The 14,810-nt window shown below is 61.8% G+C and overlaps 1 protein-coding gene across 2 annotated transcripts in view; it reads right to left on the bottom strand.

Annotated features, from left to right (window-relative positions):
• SH3BP2 (SH3 domain binding protein 2) overlaps window positions 1-14,395 on the bottom strand; it is a 47,545-nt gene extending 33,150 nt beyond the window's left edge. The window contains exon 1 of one of the 2 annotated variants that reach the window (XM_025386320.1): window positions 14,275-14,395. The gene's annotated coding sequence lies outside the window, so the exon portion shown is untranslated. The remainder of the gene's footprint in view (window positions 1-14,274) is intronic. The other variant, XM_025386319.1, reaches the window with a different exon arrangement.
• Window positions 14,396-14,810: the final 415 nt, after the last annotated feature.

The following is a 14,810-nucleotide window of genomic DNA, read 5'->3' as shown; positions in this document are numbered from 1 at the left end:
GGCAGTCAGGACTGCCCAGGGGCCTCCACACCTGGGAGAGGGCGGCCCTAGGCGGAGCTTTGGCCTGGCCAGGCAGGGGCAGCACACTGGCTGGAGGCAGGAGGCCAGGGCGGCTTCCAGGCCGAGGGTGGTGAGGCTGTGGTGAGGGTGAGGTGGGGCTGGGGACAGTGAGGTGAGGCGAGGCGAGGTGGGTCTGGGGCAAGCCATGGCTGGCACTGCTGCTCCCCTGGAGCCACTCTCCGGTCTCAAACCACAAGCAGCAGAGGCGGCTCAGGATTCACACTTCAGTTCTTCATAAACACTGACGAGTTTCCACCTTTTAATCACTTGAGAAAAAATTCTCCAGAGTCCTGATGTGTGAGGTGGGCCGGGTCCACCACCCCGAGCTCCTGGCTCCCACCCAAGGCTGGGGCCCACCTCCTCCCCGCCCTGCCTCGCCTCTCCTGGCCTGAAAGGGTTCACTGAACCCCACCGCAGCCAGCCTGGGCACCCTATGCCCCAGCCCTGCAGGGTCCCGAGGGCGGCAGTCCTGCCCCACCCAGTGGCTCCCGCCCAAGAGGGCCGCTCCATGCATGTGACCTTGGCAGGCAGAATAGAGCCGTGGTCAGCCTGCAGGCTTTGGTGGGAACAAGCCTGGTGCAGTCCCCTCCTCCTGGCCTTGTGGCCCACTCTCAGCCTCAGTTTCCTCACCTGAGCAGTGGGGGTGGGGCAGCTGGCTGCTGGGCTCGCTCTGGCGTCAAGGGAAGGGAGGAACCGCCCTGCTCGCGTCCGGCTGCGCCTTCCCTTCGTGCCTGCGGGCCTGGCCTCCAGAACACGCATCTCCCTGCAGCCCTTGGCACAGACAGAGCCACATTCCCAGTGCCACACCCTTCCCTCTCTGAGCCTTGGCAGCAGTGGTGCCCTCCACCTGGAACGCAACCCTCTCCAACTCCTCTGCCAAGCCCTTGCCCCCTGGCCCCTCATCTAGACCACACTCCCCTGGGCTGGACCCCCACCCACAGGCCCTGGCCCTTCTCCCACACAGACTCAGTCCATGGCAGGGCCCCCGCTCCTCAGAGAGGTGGCCCCCACTCGGCACCCCCTGATGCTGTGGCATTTTCAGCGTGTCTGTTGTCCATCTGCCCCTCCCCAGACACCAGCTCTGTGGGGAGAGATCTCTGCATGTCCGTCCCCCATGCCCTTGGCGCCTGAACAGTACCCAGCATGACGTTGGCACCAGGTGCCTCCTGTAGCATGAATAGACCTTGTCCACACCCCAGCTGGCTGGAACCCCTACTCTCCATGGGGCCTAGTTCACGGGCTCATGTGCTGAATTACACCATCTAGCCAGCCCCAGGCACCCCACTTCTTCCATCTCAGGGGACCCCTGGCTGTAGGAGGGGGGCACTCCAGGGGCTCTGCACCCACCAAGTGCAGCCTGGGCCCCCAGGGTGACCTCCCAGCCCCAGCATCCTCATCTACAGGCAAGGACAGCAGCATTCACTGAGCAGAGCAGCTGTGGCTGGGACACCCCACGCCCACACCAGCTGGCTGCTGACCCTCCAGGCCCGGGGGGTGTGCTTAGGTGGGAAATCTGCCGGGCACCTTCCTTATCTAGAGGAAGCAGAAGCAGAGGGCTCCCGCCAGCCAGACCCTCCTGGGATGCCTGGGACGCCTGGGCCACGGGCACAGTGGGTGTGAAGGTTGGGGGTGCTTCCCTGACCATGGTCACCTCTTGTGATAGGAGGGCTAGGCTGCTGGACCAGGAGAGGTGCAGAGAGCCCCCAAGGAAATGTCCACTGTGTTCCGAGTGTGCTAGCTCCGTGCCCACTCATGCACTAGCTACGTGCCCACTCCATCACCAACTGCTTGTTTTGTTCTCCTGATTAGGACATCAAGGCTGAGTGAGCTGCAACGCTCGACCACCCAGCCAGCATGGCTAGTGTCACCCAGAGCCTGGGGCCACCTGGCCCACCCCTACCACACAACATGAGGGTGTCCCAAAAGCCTTATGGCCCTGGCAGGGCCCCTACCAGACATTTCCTGCTGAGCCTGGGTCTGGGGCGGGTAAGAAGGAGAGGAAAAGCCCCAGGCCCACTCTCAGAAGGAAGCCCACCACCCTCAAGGACAGTGGGGGTGGGCCCTGGCCTCTGTGGAGGGCGCAGGGCTCTGGGCAGGAGGCCAGGGGACACGCCATGTGGGGTACAGGGAGGAAGCTACCATAGGGCCCAGCTCAGCAGGACAGGAAGGCCTGGGGAAGCAGGGACTCCAGCCCACCCTTGAGGAGTTAGGAGCTGCTTCTGTTTTAAACTGATCCCAACGGCCCCCGGGGAGGCTGGTTGGGAAGCTCTCCCAGGCCACAGCCCCCTTTTGGGTCCCACTCGATGCTGCTAGTTCCCTTGAAGAAACAGTGGTCTGGTGCTCACCCTGGAGAAAACTCTGGCAAAGAAGCAGAGCCTCAGTCGTCAGTGTCCCAGGAGTAACTGGGGCAGTCCCAGGGCCTGCTCCATGCAGGACTCAGTGCTAAGGCTGCACAGAGGGCGGAGCCCACGCATCCACAGAGGCTCGGATGAGGAACAGGAGCAGGCGGTGCCGGGACAGAAGGAGACCCCCAGAGAGTTGCAGTGGAACCCACCAGGCAGCTGAGGAAACCAAGAGCAGGAAACCGAAGCCAGAGAATGGTGGAAGGTAGCCCACCTATTCACTGGGCTTGGCTGGAGTCATGGTGGGGCTGGTCAGACGGACCCTGTCTCTCTTACACAGTGTCACTCCACTCGGCCTGAAGTCTCATGATACTGGGCACAGGGGAAGCACTCAGGGCACTGCGCCTACAGGCAAATGCCACACCCTGCACCCGGGATCCAAGCTGCTGTTACCCTCTGTCTGGGCTCCCAATCTGCTGGGGAGGCAGCCACCTCTGACTCACATCCTTGTGACATCTGTTCCACCCAGACACGTTGACACATCCGCCAGCGTCCTGGGAGCAACCTTCCACATGAGTTAGCCAAGCATGGGATTACATGGAGAGTGTCTCAGACAGAGCACAGCTTGTGCAAAGGCCCTGGGGTTGCAGGGAGCAATCTTCCACATGAGTTAGCCAAGCATGGGATTACATGGAGAGTGTCTCAGACAGAGCACAGCTTGTGCAAAGGCCCTGGGGTTGCAGGTAAGAGAAGGCACACACCTTCAGACATGAGAGACAGAGATGGGTCCTAGTTAGAATCACCAGTCCAGGCCACATGCCCAGGTGAGGCAGACAGCATCTCACACCTTCCCTGGGCTGAGCTCCTGGGCACCGTTCACGCCTGGGCTCCATTCCCAGCCTTGCTCCCTTAAGCTGGAGACTGGCGGCAAGTCACTTCACTCCCTGAGCCTTGCTTCCCCCTCCCCCTCTGCGCTTATTAGCAACAGGACTCTGAGGACCAAACCAGACCATTCCCAAGGCCATAGGCACTTGGCCCAGCACTGGGTCCCTAGGCCCTGCAAGTGGAGAGCACCCTGCTTATCCCAGATCCCAGCACCATGGTGAGGTGACAAAGGAACAGAGTGGGGATGCCGAGGCCATGGGGCTCGTGCTGGGGCAGGATGCAGTAGGGGCACCAGTCAGAGAAACCCAGCCCCACTACTCCTGCCCAGAGCCAACGGGAGAGGTCAGGAGCCACCATGACGGGCACCCTGTGTGGCACCTGTGTAAGCCCTACGAGGTAGGTCTTGGGACCTGTAGCAGTAAGTGGCCTGAGCCTCCTGCATCATCTGTCCCTGTTACTCATCACTGTGGTACTTTTTGTACCATGGTGGCCTCCCTCGGACCACACGAAACCATGAAGCTTCCGCACACACCTCGGGCTCAGCCCAGGCACTTTACGGCATTTCATCTGGACAAGCTCCTGGGTCGGGGCAAAGGACACCGGGGCCCAGGCATGGCCCCCATCACGGCTCCTCTGTGCACCACTGGGGGTCCTCAGGCCCCTCGTTTACCCAGGAACCCCGTCACCATCTGTCAGCGGGTGCCACAAGCTGAGACCCACCAAGGCTGAGTCAGCACAACAGGGTCCCTTCCCTCTGTCCACTCATTTCAGCACTGGAGGGTTAGGTCTTTCTGCTGTCTTAATGCATTCGCTGTGATCCCTTTTCCCTAACGTTGCGTGTGTGTGTGTGTGTGTGTGTGTATTTTTTTTTTTTTTTGAGACAGAGTCTCACTTTGGTGCCCAGGCTAGAATGCAGTGGCACGATCTTGGATCATTGCAACCTCTGTCTCCTCGGTTCAAGCACTTCTCCTGACTCAGCCTCCTATAGCTGGGATTACAGGCTCATACCACCATACCTGGCTAATTTTGTATTTTTAGTAGAGACAGGGTTTCACTATGTTGGCCAGGCTGGTCTTGAACTCCTGACCTCAGATGATCTGCCCGCCTCAGCCTCCCAAAGTGCTGGGATTACAATTGTGAGTCACTGTGCCTGGCCCCTTTTTTTTGAGATAGGGTCTCACTCTGTCACTCAGGCTGGAGTGCAGTGGCACAATCTTTGCTAACTCCAACCTCTGCCTCCTGGGTTCAGGTGATTCTCCTGCCTCAGCCTCCCAAGTAGCTGGGATTACAAGCATGTGCCAACACACCTGGCTCATTTTTGTATTCTTGGTAGAGCCAGGGTTTCACCATGTTGGTCAGGCTGGTCTTGAACTCCTGACCTCAAGTGATCCGCCCACCTTAGCCTCCCAAAGTGCTGGGATTACAGGCGTGAACCACCATGCCTGGCTAATATTTTTAAACTGTTTTCAAACATGGCTTTTTTCTTGGATGTTGTTAGTTTTTACTCTCTGGGTTATTTTATCCCCTCACCTTCTGCTTCTTGTCACTTTTTATTCCTTAGTAAATTTTAGGTTGGCCTCTAGAGGTTTCCCGTCTAGGCTGGGTCTTGTCCTTGCACTGGCTTCCTCCTGGGGCCACTCACAGGCCAGCATTGGTGGGCTCAAGGTGACAGGCCAGCCCCTCTGCTGGGGCTGCGGCAGGCAGCGGGGGTGGGAGAGCAGGCCACAGCCACTCCTGGGCCGGGGGCTCTGGCTGGATAGGGGCAGGGAGATGCAGGCAGACCCAGGAGCCAGAGGGAGGCCACACGAAGAGGTGTTGACAGAGGGGTGAAAAGAAGGAAGAAGGAGTGAGCCAGACCCTGGGTTGGGGAACCGAGAGCTGTGTGTTCCTCCTCAGCCTGGGAACCCCAGAGCCTCGGGGCCTGGGCAGGGGACGGGATGACTCATGCCCGCTGGCTCCTGTCCTCACCCTCAGCATGGCCCAGAGGGGGCCTGGGTGACCTGAACATTCCCAGGCCCCTCACAATGCTCCACTGTTCAGAGGCCCAGTGAGGACAAGGGTCTGGCGGTGGGCCCAGGCTGCCGGGAAAGGAGCCCAGCCCCCAGCCTCTCCCGCAGGCTCCCTGCACCCCTGCAGTCTGGCCCCCGTCCTCGGTCAAGACAGGCAGGGGCGGGGTCTGGATCAGGGTCTCCTCCTCTCCGCCCCTAACCACGAAACTGTCCTGCCTCCTTCCCAAGGCCAGGCCGCCCACAACCCAGCCCCTTCCTCCCTCGGAGCCAGCCTGTCACAGGCTTTCTGCTGCAGCCTCAGCAGAAGTGGCTCTCAAAGACAGCCCTGCTCAGCCCCAGGGTTCAAGGCCACCCAGTGCTCTACCTCGCCGGACACCTCTCAGGCTGTTCCACGAGTTCCTCGTGCCATTCCCCACCTGCAAACTCCTGCCTGGCCTTCTGCCCCAAGACACCCCCAATACCCCTACAGCTCCCTGGGGATGGCGCTCCAGGCCGGGTCCTTCCTCAGAGGAGTGGATGGCTCTAGTCAGGGCCCCCAACCACCACAGCCCTAGACCCGTGGGAGCCCCGAAGCCTGAGGTCTCCTGTCTGCCCAGCCTCCCTGCACCCACCCCTGGCACAGGAGCCCAAGAAAGCCTCCCCAGAGCCTGCAGGCAAAGTGCCACCTGGCCCATCATCAGCCCAGTGTGGGGGTCACAGGACAAGCACCTCCATACTGCTACTGCTCGGGTAGCAGTAAGACTCTGGAGGTAGGGGTGCTTCTGGTGTCAGCAGAGCCTGTAAGCAAGCCCCCCGGTGTCTGCCCCTAAGGCCTCCTCCTGGATGGGGAGCAGCCACGGCGCAGGCTCAGGCAGCTCAGGCAGAGGCAGGCTGCACTGGGCAGGGAGGTGGCACAGCCCAGTGGACACTCTGGGGACACAGCCTCAGGAGTGACTTGGGGATGCCCTTTCCCTCCCCAGGGAGGCAGCTCTGGACCATGCCACTGTCTGCCAAAAAAACCAGCCAAGGAGGAGGGAGACTGAGCTGGGCACAGTCAGTACCACCAGGGCCAATGCCACCCCAATCTCACCAGTCTGCTTCTCCCTCCCCTGTCATCCCCAGTAGCCCCTGTGCAGGGGTCACCGACCCCAACCTGGTCATGTCAACCTCCTCCACTCCCACCCAGCCTTCCACAGCCTCCATGAACCCACTTCTCTCTGTGGCAGCCCCCACCCTTCCCCAGACCCCGCCCAAGCTCCTCATGGTCTTCTTGTGGCTACTGCTGGGAGGGTGTGCTCGGCGGTGGCCTCCAGACCCCAGAGTAAGCTTGAAAACATAAGCCAGCCCCTGCAGGAAACCCTGCCAGGGCCTTGGGCCCCACCTCTCTGTCCCTCTCCCTTTTCGAAACCAGGGTGTCTTTCACACAGCCCGAACCCTCAGCCTGGCCCTCCTCCTGCTCTCACCTCAAGGAGGCCCCCCGGGGGGATCCGTGATGCGCCCCTGGCATCTTTGGTGCTGCCTTTTCCCAGCTTCGTGCTGGAAGGGCCAGGACCCTGCCTGCAGCAAGGGCGACTCTGGGTAGGTCTTCGAGGGGGCCTGGCTGCCAAGTGGGTCCCCCCCTGCTTCTCAGGACCCCAGCCCTGGAACAGCTTCCCCCTTGGTGCCAGCTGGCAGGAACCCTGGCATGAGGCAGGGCCCGCTAGATCCTCTGCAGAGGTGGGGGGTGGGGGGTCCTTTCTCAATCTTCTTCCTTCCCCAGCAGCTTCCTGCCCCAGAGGCAGGCACAGCCACTCCAACCACAAAACTTCACCCTCCTGGTCACATCTTCAAGAAAATGGGAAGATTGATCTCAGAAAGCCCCTGCCCCAAGTAGCAAAGCTTCCTGAAGCCAGCACCCAGGACCCCAGGACAGCTCAGGGCTCAGAGGTGGCCACTGCCCCTCCCTCCACTTTACACACCCAGGGCCCCATCCCACCTCATTAGGCAGCTGCAACCCAGGGTCTGAAGCTGAGCAAGGTCCAGTCACAGTGAGGGTCCCCAGGGGAAGGCATTTCAGAGATTCCAGCCCCCTCCAGGGTCCCGAGTGGAAGCAGCTCCTCCAGTGGGGAGGAAGGAGCCACCTGTGGGGACAGGCAGCCAGCAGGGGTACAGTAGGAACAAAGTCCTGAGGCAGGGCGGGTATGGGTGGCGGGTGGAGGCTAGGGCTGGACTCCTGAGCGCCATTAGTCCTGGTCAGCCCAGAGGCCTCGATGACCTGACGCCGGCTTTGGAGACTCTGAAGCCCCGTGCTGTGTGGAGCTCCTGGGGGGCCACTCCCACACATCCTGCCCGAGCAGCTGGGTGGGCACCCCCTCACCCTCACACATCCCATGAGGTTGCACTTCCTGTCCCTGCCCTGCCCAGAGCAGGTGGAGGATGCCCAGATCACACGGCCTGGCCTGGTGGAGCCCCCTGAGCCACCCAGCACCTATGTTCCTAGAGGTCTCAGCCTGGGAATGCCTGAGGCCACAGGAGGTGATGGCAACAGGAAGTCACTCCCCCCTGCTGGGGGATGCAGCCTCGTCATCTTCCCCTCTGCCCTGGTCAAACTCACCCTGCTCACCACTGATCTGCCTGCCAGGGCAGGCCCCAGCACTATCTGCCCAGCCATCAGCGGGCCGCCCGGGGCAGCGCCAGTCACTCGCCCCGCTGGAAAGGGGCTTCCCTTTCTGGCCTCAAGTAGGAGGAGAGGAAGCAGCTGGGGTTGGGTCAGGGAGGGGTGTTTCCGAGAGAAGAGATGAGTGCTGAGTTTCCTGGCCTGCCTCCTCTGGCTCCGAGCCTGGTCTCCACGCAGGGCTGTGTCCCCCCACCTGCCACTCAGGGCTCCCAGGCCAGCTTTTCTGGGCATTTCCCCATCGCCCTCCAAACAGTGACAAATCCGGCCTTTTGCTTGGACCTGCCTCAGGTACCAGCTCTTCGGGACCCAAAGCCCTAGGTGGCACAGGGAGGCCAGACTAACTCCAATGTTGTGCCAACACACGTTTAGGAAGAGCAGCTACGGAGAAAGAAAGCACTTTCGTTTAGGGAGAGGACAGGGGACACCGACTCGGCTTGGCGGCTCCTTCCTCACCAGGCCTTGGTCCCCCCATCTACCGCTACCAGGGCCACCGAGACCAGACCCAGGAGTAGCTGGGTCCCTGCTGCCAGGTGGCAGGCAGCGGTGGCTGTCACAGTGCAGCCCACAGCGGGAAGGGAGGAGGCTCTGATGGAAACCTGAAGAGTTTCGTGGGAGGCCAAAGCACAACAATCTGCTATTATCTGATTGAAAACTCCACCAACTGGGCAGCAGCTGCCAGGCTGACTGGCACATTAGGCTTCGATGCTCAGTAGAGAGTTAAACACAGGTGGGAAGAGTGACAAGCCAACTTCAAAGAGCCTGGCACAGCCCGCCCACTGCCCGTGCCACTTCCCTGCCCGGGAGTGGGAGGCTGGGAGAGCCCACAGTCCCCTCACCCTTCCTCTGGGACAGGCCCACATGGGCACCACCAGGGCATGGGTACTCAGGCGCCCCTGAGTCTTCCTGAGTTCCCAGGCAGGAGGGGCAGGCGAACAGGTCACCATGGATGGGTCAACATGCATGGTGGCCATAGACCAGCTTGGGGGCTCAGGAAGGCACCCACCCAACTCCAGGAAGGTGGAGTCGGGGGTGGCCAGGGAGGGTACCCTGAGCACCAAGCAGGACAGACGCTTATGTCTTCAGTTGAAATTACTTCTAGGCCGGGCGCGGTGGCTCAAGCCTGTAATCCCAGCACTTTGGGAGGCCGAGACGGGCGGATCACGAGGTCAGGAGATCGAGACCATCCTGGCTAACACGGTGAAACCCCGTCTCTACTAAAAAATACAAAAAAAAACTAGCCGGGCGTGGTGGCGGGCGCCTGTAGTCCCAACTACTCGGGAGGCTGAGGCAGGAGTATGGCGTGAACCCGGGAGGCGGAGCTTGCAGTGAGCTGAGATCCGGCCACTGCACTCCAGCCTGGGCGGCAGAGCGAGACTCCGTCTCAAAAAAAAAAAAAAAAAAAAAAAAAAAAAGAAATTACTTCTAAGGGAGAGAGTGGCAAGGTGGGCCAGGCAGCACAGCTGCTACCCATGGGCACCTGCCAGCGCTCCTGCCCTCTGATCTGTGGCCTGTCTGCTCTGGCAGCGTGTGACCAGCCCAGGGCCCAGTACACAGGCACCCAGCATTGCATGAGCGGGGCCTGGTGCTGGGCAGCAGCCTTCTGAAGGAGGTCCACCACTGCCCCAGAGGCAGAGGCCAGAGTGGGTGGCAAAGGCGTGCCACTGCCCCAGACTCCCAAGGCTGAGACAAAGCCAAGGACCACCCAGCATTCCAGACTGGCCCCTGACCCCTTCCCACCTTGTCCAGGGGCAGCCAGCAGCAAGGGCCCACCCCTATGCCTGGCTCAGGACAATGGGCAGGGCTGCAGGGGCAGCCCAAGGCATGGGGACCTGGGGCCCTCAAATGCCACGGAAGAGCATCACTAGATTACAACACCCCTGGATTGAGGCTAAAGGAACTCCCCCAAACGTAGCTGCCCATCTGCACAGGGTCAAGGGCAGGGAGGCCCTAGCTGGTGCCTGGGGATCTGGCCTCCCATGAGTTAGACCTACTTTCACCCCATTTCACAAGGAGGAAGCTGAAGCCCTTAGATGAAGCCTGCTCTGAGTCCAGAACTCAGATCCCCTCCGGTGCCTGGGAGAAGCTCTGTGCTGCCTCCCTTGGCCCCTGCCTCGCTGTCTCAGCCCCGTGTGCATGGCACATACACTGCCTTCTTGAGGCTGTTGCCTGCCAGCCCAGCAGACCCTGGGGCGGGGACCTGGCCTCCCTCTGCAGGCTTGAGCAGACTGGCACTCCACACCCCACCCAGCTGCCTGGAGCAGGCTCAGCAGGCATGCAGTAAACATCTGATTCACAAGGAAGCAGAGGGCACTTCTTGGAATCAGCTCAGCTACAGGGATAGGGGTACGGATACCACGAGGGTGCTCTGCCAACCCCTTGGGGCTGCTCTGATCTCCCCAGGCCACTGATCCAGGTGGCCGAGCCCACATTCTTCCCAGAGGCCAGCTGGCAAAGATGGACCAGATGTGACTGGAATCCAAGAAAGGTCCAGTCACCTCTGGGTGTTAGGGCCAGCAGTTCCAGCATGATCTGTGATCGGGGGCCAGGAGGCCAAGCAGGGCTTGACCACTCTCATGGCCTTGAAAGTTAGAGCCTGGGGAGAAGAGAGGAGGTTGGGGGAGGGCACCTTTCTCCCCTCCTGGGAGCCTGCACCACCTCGAGCTCCTCACCCTGAATTCCTGTCTGACCCAGGTCTCCACCCGCCCCAAACCTGGGCACACGCTTCTCCCGCATCACCCTTGAAGGACGAGTGTCGTCAGGGGCCCGGCACGGAACCCAAATCCAGCAGCGTGGGCCAGAGCCAGGGACTTCTGTCATCCCATTCTGCAGAATAGGAAACTGAGGGTCAGGAAGTACAGTTCACCTGCAAGGCTCAGGTCTCCTGGCTCGTGGCCGAGAGGCAGTCCCGTGCTCTTGGAACCATCCTATCTGCCCTCCTGTGCACAGGTCAAGGGGTGGTGAGGAGGATTCCAGTGCCCCAGGGAGGGGGACCAGCCAGTGAGCCCGAAATGCTCCCTACCACCCCCTCTTGGACTTAGGCAACCCACACATGGGACTGTGTCCAGCCCCGGTGTCCAGAAAGGGCCACCAGAAGAATGCAGAGGCCTTCTGGGCAGGAGCCGACTATCCTGGAGGAAGGATTCCAGGATGTGCATGGCCCCTTCTCCTTGCCTCCCAGGCCCCTCCATGCCCTCACCACACCTGGCATGCATAGGCCACTCCCGTCAAACTGGTCTGCCACCCTTCCCACCGCCTGCCTTTGGCTCACACTGTCTGTACCTGCATGGCTGCCCGCCCGGCTCAGATCTCTCATCCTGACGGCACACCCTGTATTCATTGGCCCAAGGGGTGGGAGCCACCCCACTGCGCCTGGGGTAGGACAGCTCTCACCTTGTGGCAAATTCCTCGTCTTTTTCCTGGCAGCCTGCCCTTGTCCTCACCCGCCCACGTTGCACAGTGATGGCCAAGTCACCCAGTTATTAAAGAACTATATATTCTGCCAGGCGTGGTGGCTCACGCCTGTAATCCCAGCACTTTGGGAGGAGGGCAGATCACAAGGTCAAGAGATCAAGACCATCTTGGCCAACATGGTGAAACCCCACCTCTACTAAAAATACAAATAAAAGGCCGGGCGCGGTGGCTCAAGCCTGTAATCCCAGCACTTTGGGAGGCCGAGGCGGGTGGATCACAAGGTCAGGAGATCGAGACCATCCTGGCTAACATGGTGAAACCCCGTCTCTACTAAAAATACAAAAAATTAGCCGGGCGAGGTGGCGGGCGCCTGTAGTCCCAGCTACTCCGGAGGCTGAGGCGGGAGAATGGCGTGAACCCGGGAGGCGGAGCTTGCAGTGAGCTGAGATCCGGCCACTGCACTCCAGCCTGGGAGACACAGTGAGACTCCGTCTCAAAAAAAAAAAAAAAAAATACAAATAAAATTAGCTGGGCATGGTGATGCATGCCTGTAGTCCCAGCTACTCGGGAGGCTGAGGCAGGAGAATCGCTTGAACCCAGGAGGCGGAGGTTGCAGTGAGCCGAGATTGAGTCACTGCACTCCAGCCTGGGCGACAGACTCCATTTCAAAAAAAAAAAAAAAAGAACCATATACTCGTGCCCATGGCTTACAGAGGCCAGATAGTGAGGAGGGCAGAGCCTGCCACACATAGTCACTGACCTGGGGGGTCTCCACAAGGGAGCTTTTGAGGGCAGAACCCAGGAAGACCAAGGGGCTGCCCAACACTGGCCACCCCTGATGGACTTAGGCCTCTGCCTAATGTGGGCAGGAACCCGGGAGCCTTGACCTTTACCCAGGCCTCTCCAGGCCAGGCCCTGTCCCCTCCCAAGCCAGGATATATAGCAGCCCTGAGGGCCAGGGAGAGCACCCACCCTCAGCGACCCACTGTCCCTGAATACCAAGCACATATCACCACCACCACCATCCCCCCACGGACACTCATAGCCACCCACCCGGTACAAAGTGCTTCACGGCCCTCAGGTCATGGATGAGAAAATGGAGGCATGGCAGGGGGAAGCCTCCTGGCCAGGATCACACAGCTGGAAACTGGTGGCATCCAAGTTCACACCCAAGACCCCAGCTGAGTTTGCGCCCTTCCTCCCTGCCCCTCAGGAACCAAGGCTGACCATCTCATCTCTCTGAGCCCCTGGACTTCCCGTCTGTGGGCCTGCTTGTGTGCGTGCGTCCCTGGGGGGTGGGGAGCTCGAGCTGACTGGGCACGCTGCTTCCTCTGTCCATGTGGGCAGAAAGGGCTGAGGCAGGCCCAGAGCCTGCCCTCCCTCCGTCTGCCTCTCCAGGCCTCCTTGGTGGACTCCCCCATGACCCTGGAGGCCTGGGGACTCCCCGAAAGGCCAGGCCCCTTGTCAGCACCCCTCTCACCAGATGGCTCTGGCTATCAGTTCCTAGATATGGCTGCCTATCTGTCTTCCACTTGCCTGCCCCTCCAGGGTGTGCCCAACGCAGGGCACAGGGTCAGGCAATGGGAGACTGGCGGGTGGCATGGAGAGGGTGTAGACAGAATCCTCACTCCCTTACATCCCTCGTCCCAGGCCTCCCGTCCTGCCAGGAGTGGAAAGCTGGGAGTGGGGCCCTGAGGGTGGGCTCTAAGAGGGCCCTTCCAGGGTGTCTAAGTAAAGGACGCAGTGGATGGAGTGGGAAGAACCAGGAGCGGGTGGAGCGCAGCCCCTCCTCTGGTCCCACAGGGCCTGAGTCAGTGAGGGCAGGGGCTTGCCCAGGCACATGGAGTTGGTACAGGGCTGACCTGAACCCAGAGTCTTGCTTCGGTCAGGAGGAGGCCATCGGCCCTGCCTTCAGGCGGTTGTGGAAAGAATTCTACATATTTCATCACCGACCCACGTCACCTGCAGGGCCACACACGTGTCATCCAGGCAGGTTGTCCACCCCAGCAGCCCACATGGAGCACCCGCCCCTGGCCACAGCCAATTCGAAGGACTTAAGTGTGGTCACTAGACCAGGAGGCACAGCTGTCCCCAGTGTCAACAGATGAGCAAACTGAGGCACAGAGAGGGGACAGGAGGCGCTCACGGAGCACCAGCAGGAGGCTCCCCACAGCAGGGCTCAGGCCCTCAATGCCCCCAGGGAGCCGAGGCCCAGAGCAGCGGGAAAGTGCTGGGCTCCCGGGAGGCTGGCGCACAAGTGGAAGCGGCTGTCACCGCCCCCTAACTCCTCCAGTCCCTCTGCCATCCCTGAGATTCCCTGTTGCCCATAAGAGTCGCAGACGCCCGGCTATCAGTCACTCGCCCGTGAATCAGCGCCAGTGGACGGCTTTTCTCGCCCTACGTGAAGCGCGGCCGCTGCAGAGGGAAGGAAGTTTGGATTCCGGGAAGCAAGTGCCCGCCGCAGTCTTTGAGTCTTGTGGGGCAGGGTCGCCTAAAGGGGCCCCGCGGCGGGGCCAGAGGGTTAGCGAGGGGTGCGAAACAGACGCGTCGTACCGCCTCCCACCCCTGAGCCCCCGGCAAGGGACACCCGGCCCCCGCCCCGAAGCCGCGCTCCCTCGGGCAGTGCCCGCCGTGCCCAGGCTCCGTGCGTCCTTTGGCAACGACACGGAGGCCCCGGGGCCCGGGAGGGGCCGCTGCGCACCGGAGACCCCCGAGACCCGCCGAGACCTGCCGGGACCCAGAGACTCCCCCGAGACCCCCGAGACCCAGAGACTCTCCTGAGACCCCCGAGACCCGCCGGGCCCCCGGGGCCCCCCCCGCCCCCCGCGCCCCCCCCCGACCGCCGAGACCCGCCGAGCCCCTTCCAGACGCCGAGACCATCCTCCCCCCGCGAGACCCCCGAGACCCTCCGAGAACCGCCGCCGAGGCTTACCCGCCGAGCGCTCTCCTGGCCCGCGGGCCCTGGGTCCAGGCGGCGGCTCGACTCGGCCGCCAGGCGCTCGCGCCCCCGGGGCCGCCAGCCCGCAGCTCCGTCCCGCCCGCGCCCGCCCAGTCCGCCCAGTCCGCCCTCCTCCTGGCCCCGCCCCCGGCCGGCCCCGCCCCTCCCCGGCCGGTCCCGCAGTCCTGGGGGTCCGAGTTGGCCGTGGGGCGGGGCGGGGACCTCAGGGTGGGCGGGGAACTGCACGTGGCCCCCGCGGCCCCGGGAGGAGGCCCCTGGGGGGCGAAGGCTGGCGTCGTCCCGGGCTTAGACGCCGGGTCCACAGTACGTGCTTAGTTCTTCCCCGTGAGTGAGGTAGCATGTCTGTTCCTCCTGCGTGTCCCTCCCTGTGCCACCCCGGTGCCCAACGATCCAGGTGGAAAGGGTGCTGTCCACCCCCACCCAACCCCGTGGTCCTGATCCTGGGTGGCCCCACCCCTGCCTGGTGAGTGTGACTTAGGCCCAGGCCGAGACAGGAGCAGAGGAGGCGG

This window comes from Theropithecus gelada, chromosome 5 (genome assembly GCF_003255815.1).
Source record: "Theropithecus gelada isolate Dixy chromosome 5, Tgel_1.0, whole genome shotgun sequence".
Classification (NCBI taxonomy): Eukaryota; Metazoa; Chordata; class Mammalia; order Primates; family Cercopithecidae; genus Theropithecus; species Theropithecus gelada.
Note: the sequence above shows the minus strand (reverse complement) of the source record. Positions and strands in the feature narration are given on the sequence as shown.